At 44.2% G+C, this 18,514-nt stretch overlaps 1 pseudogene; it reads left to right on the top strand.

Annotated features, from left to right (window-relative positions):
* Positions 1-10,929: 10,929 nt before the first annotated feature.
* On the top strand, positions 10,930-12,754 carry LOC106611502 (Golgi apparatus membrane protein TVP23 homolog B-like; annotated as a pseudogene).
* Positions 12,755-18,514: the final 5,760 nt, after the last annotated feature.

Genomic DNA, 18,514 nt, shown 5'->3' with positions numbered 1-18,514 from the left:
TCACAGGCTAGCTAATTTGACACCCACCAAGTTTGGGACAACCTAAACTCAGAATTACTATTAGAAAAATTGGATTACCTTTGCTGTTCTTCGTCAGAACGCACTCCCAAGACTTCTACTTCAACAACAAATGTTGTTTTGGTTACAAATGATCCATAGTTATATTCAAATAGCTCCGTTTTGTTCGTGCATTCAGGTCAATATCCAAAGGGTAACGCGCAAGCGCATTTCGTGACAAAAAAAATCAAAATATTCCATTACCGTACTTAGAATCATGTCAAACGCTGTTTAAAATCATTTTTTATGCTATTTTTCTCGTAAAATAGCGATAATATTCCAACCGGGCAACATTGTATTCATTCAAAGGCTGAAAGAAAAAAAATGGAGAAGTCTCGTGAATGCGCATCTCAGTCTCACTGTCCCCAGGCTGACCACTTTCAAACTCTGCTGCTGTACCTTGCCCAGAGACAGCAGACACCCCATTCCACTTTCTGGTGGCTTTAGAGAGCCAATGGAAGCCTTAGAAAGTGTCACGTTACAGCACAGATGCTGTAATGTTGATAGAGATGCAACAGAAGGACAACAAATTGTCAGACAGGGCACTTCCTGTATGGAATCTTCTCAGGTTTTGGCCTGCCATATGAGTTCTGTTATACTCACAGACACCATTCAAACAGTTTTAGAAACTTTACAGTGTTTTCTGTCCAAATCTACTAATTATATGCATATTCTAGTTTCTGGGCAGGAGTAGTAACCAGATTAAATCTGGTACGTTTTTTATCCGGCCGTGAAAATACTGCCCCCTATCCCAAAGAAGTTAAAAAAAAAAAACGGAAATATCACATTTACACAAATATTGAGATTCTTTACTCTGCACTTTGTTGAAGCACCTTTGGCAGCGATTACAGCCTCAAGTCTTCCTGGGTATGACGCTACAAGCTTGGCACACCTGTATCTGGGGAGTTTCTCCCATTCTTCTGTGCAGATCCTCTCAAGCTCTGTGAGGTTGGATGGGGAGCGTCGCAGCATAGCTATTTTCAGGTCTCTCCAGAGATGTTTGATTGGGTTCAAGTCCGGGCTCTAGCTGGGCCACTCAAGGATATTCAGAGAATTGCCCCGAAGCCACTTCTGCGTTGTCTTGGCTGTATGCTTAGGGTCATTGTACTGTTGGAAGGTGGACCGTCGCCTCAGTCGGAGGTCCTGAGCACTCTGGAGCGGGTTTTCATCAAGGATATCTCTGTACTTTGTTCCGTCCATCTTTCCCTCGATCCTGACTAGTCCATGCTGCTGAAAAACATCCCCACAGGATGATGCTGCCACCACCATGTTTCACTGTAGGAATGGTGCCAGGTTTTTTCCAGGCGTGATGCTTGGCATTCAGGTCACTGAGTTCAATCTTGGTTTCATCAGACCAGAGAATCTTGTTTCTCGTGGTCAGATTCCTTTAGGTGCCTTTTAGCAAACTCCAAGTGGGCTGTCATGTGCCTTTTACTAAAGAGTGGCTTCCGTCTGGCCACTCTACCATAAAGGCCTTATTGGTGGAGTGCTGCAGAGATGGTTGTCCTTCTGGAAGGTTCTCCCATTTCCAAAGAGGAACTCTGGAGCTCTTACAGAGTGACCATCGGGTTCTTGGTCTCCTCCCTGACCAAGACCCTTCTCCCCCAATTGCATAGTTTGGCCGGGCAGCCAGCTCTGGGAAGAGTCTTGGTGGTTCTAATATTCTTTCATTTAAGAATGGTGGAGGCCACTGTGTTCTTGGGGACCTTCAATGCTGCAGAAATGTTTTGGTACCCTTCCCCAGATATGTGCCTTGACACAATCCTGTCTCGGAGCTCTACGGACAATTCTTCGACCTCATTGCTTGGTTTTGCTCTGACATGCACTGTCAACTGTGGAATGAGTAGGTGAAAGGTTGGACTGGTGGTGTGGGGGTGCTTTGCAGGTGACAATGTCAGTGATTCATTTAGAATTCAAGGCACACTTAACCAGCAGGGCTACCACAGCATTCTGCAGCGATACGCCATACCATCTGGTTTGCGCTTCGTGGGACTATCATTTGTTTTTCAACAGGACAATGATCCAACACACCTCCAGGCTGGTAAGGGCTATATGACTAAGTGGAGAGTGATGGAGCGCTGCATCAGATGACCTGGCCACCACAATCACCCAACCTCAACCCAATTGAGAGGGTTTGGGGTGAGTTGGACCGCAGAGTGAAGGAAAAGTAGCCAACGAGTGCTCAGCATATGCAGGAACTCCTTCAAGACAATGTAGAAAATATAAAATAAAGAAAAACACTTGAATGAGTAGGTGTGTCCAAACTTTTGACTGGTACTGTGTGTGTGTATATACACTGCTCAAAAAAATAAAGGGAACACTAAAATAACACATCCTAGATCTGAATGAATTAAATAATCTTATTAAATACTTTTTTCTTTACATAGTTGAATGTGCTGACAACAAAATCACACAAAAATAATCAATGGAAATCCAATTTATCAACCCATCGAGGTCTGGATTTGGAGTCACAATCAAAATTAAAGTGGAAAACCACACTACAGGCTGATCCAACTTTGATGTAATGTCCTTAAAACAAGTCAAGATGAGGCTCAGTTTTCTGTGTGGCCTCCACGTGCCTGTATGACCTCCCTACAACGCCTGGGAATGCTCCTGATGAGGTGGCGGATGGTCTCCTGAGGGATCTCCTCCCAGACCTGGACTAAAGCATCCGCCAACTCCTGGACAGTCTGTGGTGCAACGTGGCGTTGGTGGATAGAGCGAGACATGATGTCCCAGATGTGCTCAATTGGATTCAGGTCTGGGGAACGGGCGGGCCAGTCCATAGCATCAATGCCTTCCTCTTGCAGGAACTGCTGACACACTCCAGCCACATGAGGTCTAGCATTGTCTTGCATTAGGAGGAACCCAGGGCCAACCGCACCAGCAATTGGTCTCACAAGGGGTCTGAGGATCTCATCTCGGTACCTAATGGCAGTCAGGCTACCTCTGGCGAGCACATGGAGGGCTGTGCGGCCCCCCAAAGAAATGCCACCCCACACCATGACTGACCCACCGCCAAACCGGTCATGCTGGAGGATGTTGCAGGCAGCAGAACGTTCTCCACGGCGTCTCCAGACTCTGTCACGTCTGTCACGTGCTCAGTGTGAACCTGCTTTCATCTGTGAAGAGCACAGGGCGCCAGTGGCGAATGTGCCAATCTTGGTGTTCTGTGGCAAATGCCAAACTCCCTGCACGGTGTTGGGCTGTAAGCAAAACCCCCACCTGTGGACGTCGGGCCCTCATACCACCCTCATGGAGTCTGTTTCTGACCGTTTGAGCAGACACATGCACATTTGTGGCCTGCTGGAGGTCATTTTGCAGGGCTCTGGCAGTGCCCCTCCTGCTCCTCCTTGCACAAAGGCGGATGTAGCGGTCCTGCTGCTGGGTTGTTGCCCTCCTACGGCCTCCTCCACGTCTCCTGATGTACTGGCCTGTCTCCTGGTAGCGCCTCCATGCTCTGGACACTACGCTGACAGACACAGCAAACCTTCTTGCCACAGCTCGCATTGATGGATGCCATCCTGGATGAGCTGCACTACCTGAGCCACTTGTGTGGGTTGTAGACTCCGTCTCATGCTACCACTAGAGTGAAAGCACCGCTAGGATTCAAAAGTGACCAAAAGCATAGGAACTGAGAAGTGGTCTGTGGTCACCACCTGCAGAACCACTCCTTTATTGGGGGTGTCTTGCTAATTGCCTATAATTTCCACCTGTTGTCTATTCCATTTGCACAACAGCATGTGAAATGTATTGTCAATCAGTGCTGCTTCCTAAGTGGACAGTTTGATTTCACAGAAGTGTGATTGACTTGGAGTTACATTGTGTTGTTTAAGTGTTCCCTTTATTTTTTGGAGCAGTGTATATATACACACACACACACACACACACACACACACACACCCCTACTTATATATATATATATATATATGCACAGTGGGGTCTGAAATTATTGACACCCTTGATAAAGATGAGCAATAATTAATTCTAATACTGGGCTATATTGTACGCTACATTTTTCGATTTTCTACTATTCAATTGGTTAGAGAATGAGTTTTTGTTTAACAAGTAATATATTTTCCTTTCAAAAAGATAGGGGTAAAAATTGACACCCTTAAAGATTCTCATAAATAAAGTTGTTAAAAGTTGAGTATTTTGTCCCATACTCCTAGCACGCAATGACTACATCAAGCTTGTGACTCTACAAATTTGGATGCATTTGCAGTTCCTTTTGATTGTGTTTCAGATTATTTTGTGCCCAACAGAAATGGATGTTAAATAATGCATTGTGAATTATTTTGTCACTTTTATTATAAATAAGAATCAAATATATGGATGCTACCATGATTATGGATATTCCTGAATGAATCGTGAATAATGATGAGTGAGAAAGTTACAGAGGTTCAAAGATCATACCACCAAGACATGCTAACCTCTCACCACTACCAATAACAGAGGTTATGTCTTGAGGGTATGATTTTTTGGGGAGCATACAATATAGTTCAGTATTTGAATTATTTATTTTATCGTCATTCTTGCTCATCTTTATCAAGGGTGTCAATTTCGGATCCCACTTTTTATATATTGTTTTTTCTTATTCTTGCTGTGTTATTATGCATGAGTAATCTTGGTATAATGGCAATGTTTAGGTTACTTCTAATGTGATGGGTGACTTTTTATTTCAGTTTTTTGTTTAAATATAATGCTAAGGAGTTGTGATACCATGACTCTGTTTAAATGGTGGACTTTTTTGGTAAACTTTGGGACTGCTTTTACTGTTCACTATGTACTGTGACTTTAAAATGCACTGTGTTTGACAGATACCACTGTATACAAATAAAAGATGTGTCTTCAAATCAAATGTTATTGGTCACATACACATGTTTACAGTGGCTTGCAAAATAATTAATTCCCCTTCGTGTTTTTCCTATTTTGTTGCATTACACCCTGTAATTTAAATTCATTTTTATTTGGATTTTATTTAATGGACATACACAAAATAGTCAAAATTGGTGAAGTGAAATAAAAAAATAAATTGCTTAAAAAATGTATTAAAAAAAATGGAAAACTGGTTTGACTCATTTAGAGGTGTACCTGTGGATGTATTTCAAGGCCTACCTTCAAACTCAGTGCCTCTTTGCTTGACATCATAGGAAAATCAAAAGAAATCAGCCAAGACTTCAGAAAAAAATATTGTAGGCCTCCACAAGTCTGGTTCATCCTTGGGAGCAATTTCCAAATCCTGAAGGTACCACGTTCATCTGTACAAACAATATTACACAAGTATACACACCATGGGACCACGCAGTCGTCATACCGCTCAGGAAGGAGACGCGTTCTGTCTCCTGGAGATGACCGTACTTTGGTGCGAAAAGTGCAAATCAATCCCAGAACAACAACAAAGGAAAAAATATCATAAACTTTGAACAGCCCACGGCACACCATTAAATCCATTATTAAAAAAATTGAAAGAATATGGCACCACAACTAACCTGCCAAAAGAGGGCCGCCCACCAAAACTCACGGACCAGGCAAGAAGGGCATTAATCAGAGAGGCAACAAAGAGACCAAAGATAATCCTGACGGAGCTGCAAAGCTCCACAGCGGAGATTTGAGTATCTGTCCATAGGACCACTTTAAGCCGTACACTCCACAGAGCTGGGCTTTACGGAAGAGTGCCAATGCTTAAAAAAAGAAACACGTTTGGTGTTCACCAAAAGGCATGTGGGAGACTCTCAAAACATATGAAAGAAGGAAGTCTGGTCAGATGAGGCTAAAATTGAGCTTTTTGACCATCAAGGAAAACACTTTGTCTGGCGCAAACCCAACACCTCTCATCACCCCAAGAACACCATGTTTTTCATCGGTAGGGACTGGGAAACTGGTCAGAATTGAAGGAATGATGGATGGCGCAAGACATAGGGAAATTCCAGAGGGAAACCTGTTTCAGTCCTCCAGAGATTTGAGACTGGGACAGAGGTTCACCTTCCAGCAGGACAATGACCCTAAGCATACTGCTAATGCAACACTCGGGTGGTTTAAGGGGAAACATTTAAATGTCTTGGAATGGCCTAGTCAAAGCCCAGACCTCAATCCAATTGAGAATCTGTGGTGCTAGTGATGGTATGACTTAAAGTTTGCTGTACACCAGTGGAACCCATCCAACTTGAAGGAGCTGGAGCAATTTTGCCTTGAAGAATGGGCAGAAATCCCAGTTGCTAGATGTGCCAAGCTTATAGAGACATACCACAAGAGACTTGCAGCTGTAATTGCTGAAAAAGGTGGCTCTACAAAGTATTGCCTTGGGGGGGGGGTAGTTATGCATGCTTTCAGTTTGTTTCACAATAAAAAATATTTTGCATCTTCAAAGTGGTAGGTTGTGTAAATCAAATGATGCAACCCCCCCCCCGAAATTCATTTTAATTCCAAGTTGAAATGCAAAAAAAATAGGAAAAATGCCAAAGGGGGTGAATAATTTCGCAAGCCACTGTAGCAGATGTTATTGCGGGTGTAGCGAAATGCTTGTGTTTCTTGCTCCAACAGTGCAGTAATATCTAACACGTAATATCTAACAATTTCTTAACATATACCTAATAGACACAAATCTAAGGAATGGAATTAAGAATATATAAGTATATGAACGAGCAATGTCAGAGCGGCATAGACTAAGATACAGTAGAATAGAATACAGTATATACATGAGAAGAGTAATGAAAGATATGTAACATTATTAAAGTGTCCAGTGATTACAGGGGTATGTATACAAGGTAGCAGCCTTTAAGGTGCTAGTGATGGCTGATTTCCTTGAGATACAAGCTGTTTTTCAGACTCTTAGTCCCAGCTTTGATGCACCTGTACTGACCTCACCTTCTTCTGGATGATGATAGCAGGGTGAACAGGCAGTGGCTTGGGTGGTTGTTGTCCTTGATGATCTTTTGGCCTTCCTGTGACAATGGGTGCTGTAGGTGTCCTTGAGGGCAAGTAGTTTGCCCCCGGTGATGCGTTGGGCAGACCGCACCACCATCTGGAGAGCCCTGCGGTTGTGGGCGGTGCAGTTGCCATACCAGGCGGTGATACAGCTCGACAGGATGCTCTCGATTGGGTATCTGTAAAAGTTTGTGAGTGTTTTAGGTGCCAATCCACATTTCTTCAGCCTCCTGAGCACAGAAAAAAAAATGTATGAAATTGTATGAAATGTATGCATTCACTACTGTAAGTCGCTCTGGATAAGAGCGTCTGCTAAATGACTAAAATGTAAAATGTAAATGTTGAAGAGGCACTGTTGTACATTCTTCACCACACTGTCTGTGTGGGTGGACCATTTCAGTTTGTCAGTGATGTGTACACCGAGGAACTTGAAGCTTTCCACCTTCTCCACTGCGGCCCCGTCGATGTGGATAGGGGGGTGCTCCCACTGCTGTTTCCTGAAGTCCGTGATCAGCTCCTTTGTTTTGTTGATGTTGAGTGAGAGGTTATTTTTCTGCCACCACACTCCCAGGGCCCTCACCTCCTCCCTGTAGGCTGTATCGTCATTGTTGGTAATCAGTCCTACTTTTGTTGTGTCGTCTGCAAACTTGATGATTGAGTTGGAGGCGTGCATGGCCACACAGTCATGGGTGAACATGGAGCACAGGAGGGTGCTGAGAATGTACCCTTGTGGGGCCCCTGTCTTGAGGATCAGCGAAGTGGAGGTGTTGTTTCCTACCTTCACCACCTGGGGGCAGCCCGTCAGAAAGTCCAGGACCCAGTTGCACAGGGTCCACAGTTAACTCTTTATCCACAATATAGCAGGGGCTGTAAAGCCATAACACATACATTTTTCCATCAGACTATGATCGATAATGTCAAAATCCACAATGAAGTCTAACACAACAGCCCCCACAATCTTTTTATCATTAATTTCTCTTTGCCAATCATCAGTCATTTTTTTAAGTGCTGTGCTTGCTGAATGTCCTTCCCTATATGCGTGCTGAAAGTCTGTTGGAAAAGCATTCCAGGTGAAGCTGGTTGAGAGAATGCCAACTGTGTGCAAAGCTGTCATCAAGGCAAACGGTGGCTTCTTTGAAGATTCTAAAATATATTTGAATTTGTTTAACACTTTTTTGGTTACTACATTATTCCATATGTGTTATTTACAAAGAAAAACCCTTGAATGAGTAGGTGTGTACAAACTTTTGACTGTGTCACGACCGTCTAAAGGAGTAGACCAAGGCGCAGCGTACTTAGAGTTCCACATGTTTAATAAATATGAAACTCACCAAAACAATACAGACGAAACCGAAGCGTGACATTCTGGGCTGCTCACAGGCAGCTACACAAACACAAGATCCCACAAAGCACAGGTGGGAAAAGGCTGCCTAAGTATGATTCCTAATCAGAGACAACGATAGACAGCTGCCTCTGATTAGGAACCATACTCGGCCCAAAACAAAGAAATACAAAAACATAGAAAAAGGAACATAGAACGCCCACCCCAGTCACACCCTGGCCTAACCCAAATAGAGAACAAAACCCTCTCTATGGCCAGGGCGTGACAGACTGGTACCAAAAGTCGTGACCTGCCTCACACTCCAGTACAGTTGGTGGATCTGTACGCACCTGTCAGTTGGTTGTGATTCGCAAATAAACTTATAGAAGACGAAGGTTTTGTTTAGATGTTAGGCCTATTTAACAAATGTGTTATTTTATGACAATAGTCATCTAACAAATCATTAACACTAAAACATAAATATCTAGCTAAAGAGGTTAGTGGCTAGCACACACTGGTAGGTAGCTAGGTAAGTTTGATGTCTAGCCTCCTGAATGGCGCAGTGGTCTAAGGAACTTTATCGCAGTGCTAGCTGTGCCACTAGAGAACCTGGTTCAATCCAGGCTCTGTTGCAGCCGGCCGCAACCGGGAGACCCATGGGGCGGCGCACAATTGGCCCAGCATCGTCCGGGTTAGGGGAGGGTTTGGCCGGCAGGGATGTTCCTGTTCCATTGCGCACTAGCAACTCCTGTGGCGGGCCAGGCGCAATGCACGCTGACATGGTCGCCAGGTGTATGGTGTTTCCATTGACACATTGGTGCGGCTGGCTTCTGGGTTAAGTGGGCGTTGTGTCAAGAAGCAGTGCGGGTTGGCTGGGTTGTGTTTCGGAGGACGCACGACTCTCGACCTTCGCCTCTCCCGAGTCCATACGGGAGTTGCAGCGATGGGACAGGACTGTAACTACCAATTGTGGAGAAAAAGGGGTAAACATTCTTTTACAAAAGTTGGATGTCTAGCGAGCTAGCTGGCTAACGGATGTTACTGTAATATCAGTGGATGAGATATGCAGATTAAAGCATTTACACGTCTGGAGTAATTGTAATATACACTGCTCAAAAAAATAAAGGGAACACTTAAACAACCCAATGTAACTCCAAGTCAATCACACTTCTGTGAAATCAAACTGTCCACTTAGGAAGCAACACTAATTGACAATAAATTTCACATGCTGTTGTGCAAATGGAATAGACAACAGGTGGAAATTATAGGCAATTAGCAAGACACCACCAATAAAGGAGTGGTTCTGCAGGTAGGGACCACAGACCACTTCTCAGTTCCTATGCTTCCTGGCTGATGTTTTGGTCACTTTTGAATGCTGGCGGTGCTTTCACTCTAGTGGTAGCATGAAACTGAGTCTACAACCCACACAAGTGGCTCAGGTAGTGCAGCTCATCCAGGATGGCACATCAATGCGAGCTGTGGCAAGAAGGTTTGCAGTGTCTGTCAGCGTAGTGTCCAGAGCATGGAGGCGCTACCAGGAGACAGGCCAGTACATGAGGAGACGTGGAGGAGGCCGTAGGAGGGCAACAACCCAGCAGCAGGACCGCTACCTCCGCCTTTGTCCAAGGAGGAGCAGGAGAAGCACTGCCAGAGCCCTGCAAAATGACCTCCAGCAGGCCACAAATGTACATGTGTCTGCTCAAACGGTCTGAAACAGACTCCATGAGGGTGGTATGAGGGCCCTACGTCCACAGGTGGGGGTTGTGCTTACAGCCCAACACCGTGCAGGACGTTTGGCATTTGCCAGAGAACACCAAGATTGGCAAATTCGCCACTGGCGCCCTGTGCTCTTCACAGATGAAAGCAGGTTCACACTGAGCACGTGACAGACGTGACAGAGTCTGGAGATGCCGTGGAGAACGTTCTGCTGCCTGCAACATCCTCCAGCATGACCGGTTTGGCGGTGGGTCAGTCATGGTGTGGGGTGGCATTTCTTTGGGGGCCGCACAGCCCTCCATGTGCTCGCCAGAGGTAGCCTGACTGCCATTAGGTACCGAGATGAGATCCTCAGACCCCTTGTGAGACCAATTGCTGGTGCGGTTGGCCCTGGGTTCCTCCTAATGCAAGACAATGCTAGACCTCATGTGGCTGGAGTGTGTCAGCAGTTCCTGCAAGAGGAAGGCATTGATGCTATGGACTGGCCCGCCCGTTCCCCAGACCTGAATCCAATTGAGCACATTTGGGACATCATGTCTCGCTCCATCCACCAATGCCACGTTGCACCACAGACTGTCCAGGAGTTGGCGGATGCTTTAGTCCAGGTCTGGGAGGAGATCCCTCAGGAGACCATACGCCACCTCATCAGGAGCATGCCCAGGTGTTGTAGGGAGGTCATACAGGCACGTGGAGGCCACACACACTACTGAGCCTCATTTTGACTTGTTTTAAGGACATTACATCAAAGTTGGATCAGCCTGTAGTGTGGTTTTCCACTTTAATTTTGAGTGTGACTCCAAATCCAGACCGCCATGGGTTGATAAATTGGATTTCCATTGATTATTTTTGTGTGATTTTGTTGTCAGCACATTCAACTATGTAAAGAAAAAAGTATTTAATAAGATTATTTATTTCATTCAGATCTAGGATGTGTTGTTTAAGTGTTCCCTTTATTTTTTTGAGCAGTATATTAGCACAATGAGGCAGGGATGCGGGTAAAAGAACAATGTTTATCAGATGCCATGGGTCAAGTGCAAGTACCTGTGGTAATTAGTAACAGCACAGGCACTCTAGGTAAGTACATCGACATACATTACATGTTTTCTGAATGTTTCCATTAATTTTTTCTTCCCTATGTTTGTAGGATGACAACAATGATGATGACGTCTCCCTGTTTGATGCAGTCAAAGAAGACTAAAATCAATTAATTTGGTTCAGCATTGCACTCAGTGGCTCAGCCAGAAAACTGAACTGGCCTTAATACAAGCCACAGACCCATTCATATCATATTTTATAGGCATCCAATGGCCTCCTCCTTCCACATGTTCCTCAGAGTGCTATCTTGGTGTACCTACTCTGTGAGCTACTCAGCAGTAGCTTCATTGTCTGCATGGTCACCGTCATCCTCTTCCTGTCAGCTGACTTCTGGACCATTAAGGTAGGCCCTAAACAGTAATACTGTAGAACAAAATAGCAATAGAATAGTAATAGAATAGTAATAAAACCCCAATAGAACCGCAATAGAAGACCAATAAAATATCAATATAACATGTGTAAATATTGTCAACCCTCTGTCTCTTTTGTTTAACTAAGTAGCCTAATGATGTATTGACTCCTCTACCATATTTCAGAACATCACTGGGCGGTTGATGGTGGGTCTGAGGTGGTGGAACCAGCTGGATGGACGATAGAAAAAGCCACTGGGTTGTTTGAGTCCAGAGCGGTAGGTCATACACATCCCAGTCCTTTCGGGGTAGATAGTAACTAACTGACCTCCACTGAAATACCTTCTTCTGTAGGGGTAAAACCTAGTTCTATAGAACCTGTATCGACTCTGGATTTTGATGTCAAAACAAAGCCTATTACTGTATGTACATGTGGTCTTTTTTTGGATACACTCAAAGCATTATAACCCTCAATTCTAGAATTTACCCAGCACTTTGTATTGCCAAATACTTACTTGGTCAACAAGCTAGTTGGCATCCACAGATGTGAGAATGTCCTCTCTTTCCTATCAGCCTCGGGGGAATTCGAAGCAGCTGGTGTCAGATCCAAGTCGAGGATCTTCTGGTTGGGCCTGGTCATGTGTCCAGTCATCTGGGTCTTCTTTGTCTTCAGCACACTCTTCTCCTTCAAGATCAAATGGCTGGTTAGTCAAATCTAGTCCATTATATTTTAAAGTGAATATCACATGGGTGTCAACACAGCTTGAGTTAATTGTTAGTTCTTAGCTTTGCCAGTGCTCTCTCAATTTGTGGAGATTGCTTCATTGTCAGACATACTGTGTAAGGCGTCACTACTCACATTACTCATCAACACCATCATCTCTTTCAAGATGAAGTGGGCTAGTTAATTGTTAGCTTTGCCAGCGCTCTCTCACTATGAGGATGTTGCTCCGATGTCAGCCATAAAGGCCCAGTTCTTATAATCTCGTACCTCTCTCCTCCACCCAGACCATGGTCATCATGGGCGGGATGCTACAGGGGGGTAACCTGTTGGATATGTTCGCGGTAAAGTGGGTGGTAGGACCAGTTTGAAGAACATGGCTACTAACTATTCTGGATGGGTAACTTTTTGAATGCATAGTCTGACAACTGTGACATGCTTAACACCCTGGCCATCCTACAATCTAAGCTTGATGCCCTCAATCTCACACAAATTATCAATGAACCCACCAGGTACAACCCCAAATATGTAAACACGGGCACCCTCATAGATATAATACTAACCAACTTGCCCTCCAAATACACCTCTGCTGTTTTCAACCAAGAGCTCAGTGTTCACTGCCTCATTGCCTGTATCCGTAATGGGTCTGCGGTCAAACGACCACCTCTCATCACTGTCAAACGCTCCCTAAAACACTTCAGCGAGCAGGCCTTTCTAATCGACCTGGCCCTGGTATTCTGGAAGGATATTGACCTCATCCCGTCAGTAGAGGATGCCTGGTTGTTCTTTAAAAGTGCCTTCCTCACCATCTTAAATAAGCATGCCCCATTCAAAAAATGTAGAACCAGGAACAGATATAGCCCTTGGTTCTCTCCAGACCTGACTGCCCTTGACCAGCACAAAAAACATCCTGTGGCGTTCTGCATTAGCATCGAACAGCCCCGGTGATATGCAACTTTTCAGGGAAGTTAGGAACAAATATACACAGGCAGTTAGGAAAGCTAAGGCTAGCTTTTTTCAAGCAGAAATTTGCATTCTGTAGTATAAACTCAAAAATGTTCTGGGACACTGTAAAGTCCATGGAGAATAAGAGCACCTCCTCCCAGCTGCCCACTGCACTGAGGCTAGGAAACACTGTTACCACTGATAAATCCACTATAATTCAGAATTTCAATAAGCATTTTTCTACGGCTGGCCATGCTTTCCAGCTGGCTACCCCTACACCGGTCAACAGCCCTGCGCTCCCCACAGCAACTCACCCAAACCTCCTCCACTTCTCCTTCACCAAAATCCAGATAGCTGATGTTCTGAAAGAGCTGCAAAATCTGGACCCCTACAAATCAGCCGGGCTAGACAATCTGGACCCTCTCTTTCTAAAATGATCTGCCAAAATTGTTGCAACCCCATATTACTAGCCTGTTCAACCTCTCTTTCGTATCGTCTGAGATTCCCATAGATTGGAAAGCTGCCGCGGTCATCCCCCTCTTCAAAGGGGGAGACACTGTAGACCCAAACTGCTACAGACCTCTATCTATTCTACCCTGCCTTTCTAAGGTCTTCGAAAGCCAAGTTAACAAACAGATTACCTGTCACGTCCTGACCAGTAAAGGGGTCATTTGTAATTGTAGTATGGTCAGGGCGTGGCAGGGGGTGTTTGTTTTGTGTGTTTTGGTTTTTTTTAGTTCTAGGGGATTTTGGTTCTAGTTTTCTATTTCTATGTTTCTTTTTCTATGTGTGGCCAGGTATGGCTTCCAATCAGGGACAGGTGTCTTTCGTTGTCTCTGATTGGAAGCCATACTTAGGCAGCCTGTTTTTCCTGTGTCTTTGTGGGTGGTTATTTTCTGTATAGCCTGTGTGCCTTATGGAACTGTTTCGTCATCTGTTTATTTTGTTTTGAGTGTTCTTTCAAATAAAGTAGAAAGATGAGCACTATACCCACAGCATTTTGGTCACCGTTCATCGACGTCTATGACATTACCGACCATTTCGAATCATACCATTCCTTCTCCGCTATGCAATCTGGTTTCAGAGCTGGTCATGGGTGGACCTCAGCCACACTCAAGGTCCTAAACGATATCATAACCGCCATAAGAGACATTACTGTGCAGCCGTATTCGTCGACCTGGCTAAGGCTTTCGACTCCGTCAACCACAACATTCTTATTGGCAGACTCAACAGCCTTGGTTTCTCAAATGACTGCTCTCCTGGTTAACCAACTACTTCTCTGATAGAGTTCAGTGGGTCAAATTGGAGGGCCTGTTGTCCGGACCTCTGGCAGTCTCTATGGGGGTGCCACAGGGTTCAATTCTCGGGCCGACTCTCTTCTCTGTGTACATCAATGATGTCGCTCTTGCTGCTGGTGATTCTTTGATTCACCTCTACGCAGACGACACCATTCTGTATACCTCTGGCCCTTCTTTCGACACTGTGTTAACTAACCTCCAGATGAGCTTCAATGCCATACAACTCTCCTTCCGTGGCCCCCAACTGCTCTTAAATGCAAGTAAAACCAAATGCATGCTCTTCAACCGATCGCTGCCCGCACCTGCCCGCCTGTCCAGCATCACTACTCTGGACGGTTCTGACTTAGAATATGTGAACAACTACAAAAACCTAGGTGTCTGGTTAGACTGTAAACTTTCCTTCCAGACTCACATTAAACATCTCCAATTCAAAATGAAATCTAGAATTGGCTTCCTATTTCGCAACAAAGCCTCCTTCACTCATGCTGCCAAACATACCCTCGTAAAACTGACCATCCTACCGATCCTCGACTTCGGCGATTTCATTTACAAAACAGCCTCTAACACTCTACTCAACAAATTGGAAAAAGTCTATCACAGTGCCATCCATTTTGTCACGTTGGCTGGTCCTCGCTTCATACTCGTCGCCAAAGCCACTTGCTCCAGGTCATCTACAAGTCTCTGCTAGGTAAAGCCCCGCCTTATCTCAGCTCACTGGTCACCATAGCAGCACCCACCCGTAGCACGCGCTCCAGCAAGTATATCTCACTGGTCACCCCCAAAGCCATTTCTTCCTTTGAGTCTCCAGTTCTCTGCTGCCAATGACTGGAACGAACTGCAAAAATAGCTAAAGCTGGAGACTCATATCTCCCTCACTAGCTTTAAGCACCAGCTGTCAGAGCAGCTCACAGATCACTGCTCCTGTACATAGCTCATCTGTAAATTAGCCCATCCAACCTACCTCATCCCCCTACTGTATTCATTTATTTATTTATCTTGCTCCTTTGCACCCCAGTATCTCTACTTGCACATTCATCTTCTGCACATCCTACCATTCCAGTGTTTAATTACTATATTGTAATTACTTCATTTTTACATTTACAATTTAGTCATTTAGCAGACGCTCTTATCCAGAGCGACTTACAGTAGAGTGCATACATTTTATAAAAAAAAATTTTTTAATACTTCGCCACCATGGCCTATTTATTGCCTTACCTCTCTTATCCTACGTAATTTGCACATGCTGTATATAGATTTTTCTACTGTATTATTGATTGTATGTTTGTTTATTCCATGTGTAACTCTGTGTTGTTGTATGTGTCGAACTGCTTTGCTTTATCTTGGCCAGGTCGCAGATGCAAATGAGAACTTGTTCTCAACTAGCCTACCTGGTTAAATAAAGGTGAAATAAAATTAAATAAAAAAAATAATAAAGTCCTGATTCTCCATCCATTTCCAGAAGTGTGCACTTGAAGGCTCCCTGACATACTTCGGGAGAAGGATGGAAAATTGGGATGCAATGTGTAGGCCTTCCTGAAATGGACAAGAATTGTCTGCATTTATTTAAATAAGGATTTTGTGTGCGTATCGAATGTTGTGTTTTTGTTTTGTGTGTTCTCTCTGACAGGCAATGACTAAACAAGAAGAGTCATAGAGGGTGACTGCTCTCAGATTTGAACTTATGTTTGCATTATTTTGAATGCTACAGTATACCTAGAGTTTTACTAGAAACTAATGCAAATTAGGAACATTTTGTGACATTGCTTACCTTTGAAGAGTTTTCACATTATGATACCATTTCAAGTAAGAAAAAGGATCATTTCTAGATAAGTCTGTGCTTTTCCACTGTAGCTATACTGACTCAAAGCCTTATCTGTTTAATTTGTTGTTTTGCACATTATCCATAGACTTTATACAATACAGTGAATTGTTGTTTCTGACTTGTATTGTACAATCATGTTGCCTGTATAAATCTGATGGTTGTAAAGCAATATAGAAGATCAAGTTCATGTGTAAATAGTATATTTATGTAAAAAAAATGTGAGGCATATTTTTGGGCAAATATACTGCTCAAAGAAATAAAGGGAACACTTAAACAACACATCCTAGATCTGAATGAAATAAATAATCTTATTAAATACTTTTTTCTTTACATAGTTGAATGTGCTGACAACAAAATCACACAAAAATAATCAATGGAAATCCAATTTATCAACCCATGGAGGTCTGGATTTGGAGTCACACTCAAAATTAAAGTGGAAAACCACACTACAGGCTGATCCAACTTTGATGTAATGTCCTTAAAACAAGTCAAAATGAGGCTCAGTAGTGTGTGTGGCCTCCACGTGCCTGTATGACCTACCCAAAACGCCTGGGCATGCTCCTGATGAGGTGGCGGATGGTCTCCTGAGGGATCTCCTCCCAGACCTGGACTAAAGCATCCGCCAACTCCTGGACAGTCTGTGGTGCAACGTGGCATTGGTGGATGGAGCGAGACATGATGTCCCAGATGTGCTCAATTGGATTCAGGTCTGGGGAACGGGCGGGCCAGTCCATAGCATCAATGCCTTCCTCTTGCAGGAACTGCTGACAAACTCCAGCCACATGAGGTCTAGCATTGTCTTGCATTAGGAGGAACCCAGGGCCAACCGCACCAGCATATGGTCTCACAAGGGGTCTGAAGATCTCATCTCGGTACCTAATGGAAGTCAGGCTACCTCTGGCGAGCACATGGAGGGCTGTGCGGCCCCCCAAAGAAATGCCACCCCACACCATGACTGACCCACTGCCAAACCGGTCATGCTGGAGGATGTTGCAGGCAGCAGAACGTTCTCCACGGCGTCTCCAGACTCTGTCACGTCTGTCATGTGCTCAGAGTGAACCTGCTTTCATCTGTGAAGAGCACAGGGCGCCAGTGGCGAATTTGCCAATCTTGGTGTTCTCTGGCAAATGCCAAACGTCCTGCACGGTGTTGGGCTGTAAGCACAACCCCCACCTGTGGACGTCGGGCCCTCATACCACCCTCATGGAGTCTGTTTCTGACCGTTTGAGCAGACACATGCACATTTGTGGCCTGCTGGAGGTCATTTTGCAGGGCTCTGGCAGTGCTCCTCCTGCTCCTCCTTACACAAAGGCGGAGGTAGCGGTCCTGTTGCTGGGTTGTTGCCCTCCTACGACCTCCTCCACATCTCCTGATGTACTGGCCTGTCTCCTGGTAGCGCCTCCATGCTCTGGACACTACGCTGACAGACACAGCAAACCTTCTTGCCACAGCTCGCATTGATGTGCCATCATGGATGAGCTGCACTACCTGAGCCACTTGTGTGGGTGGTAGACTCCGTCTCATGCTACCACTAGAGTGAAAGCACCGCCAGCATTCAAAAGTGACCAAAACATCAGCCAGGAAGCATAGGAATTGAAAAGTGTTCTGTGGTCCCCACCTGCAGAACCACTCCTTTATTGGGGGTGTCTTGCTAATTGCCTATAATTTCCACCTGTTGTCTATTCCATTTGCGCAACAGCATGTGACTTTTATTGTCAATCAGTGTTGCTTCCTAAGTGGACAGTTTGATTTCACAGAAGTGTGATTGACTTGGAGTTACATTGTGTTGTTTAAGTGTTCCCTTTATTTTTTTGAGCAGTGTACATTTATAACATTTCCAAAATGAGCTGTGTGTTTTTGAGTTATTCTGGATTTACTTCATGAAGTGCATTACTAAACTTTTAGGAATCTGAAATCTCATTATTTTATTGTGTTACTTATTTATTTTATTTTTAATTTAGTTTATTTAGTAAATATTTTCTCAACTCTTTTTTCTTAACTGCATTGTTGGTTAAGGGCTTGTAAGTAAACATTACTGGTAAGATTTACACCTGTTGTATTCGGCGCATGTGACAAATAAAATATGATTTGATTACACCTCTCTGTTTTATAGTTTTACTTATGGGAAGTTGATGAGAAGATATTTTCATTAAATTAAATGATGTGGCATAATTGAATCAATATTTTAAAGTAACTCATAAGACTACTTACGTCAGTCGTGCATGTTGGTCATAAATTAGGTTCAGTGCGCAACAAATGTTA

The sequence above is a fragment of the Salmo salar genome, chromosome ssa01, assembly GCF_905237065.1.
Source record: "Salmo salar chromosome ssa01, Ssal_v3.1, whole genome shotgun sequence".
In the NCBI taxonomy this organism is placed as follows: Eukaryota; Metazoa; Chordata; class Actinopteri; order Salmoniformes; family Salmonidae; genus Salmo; species Salmo salar.
This window is presented reverse-complemented; position numbering and strand designations above follow the sequence as displayed.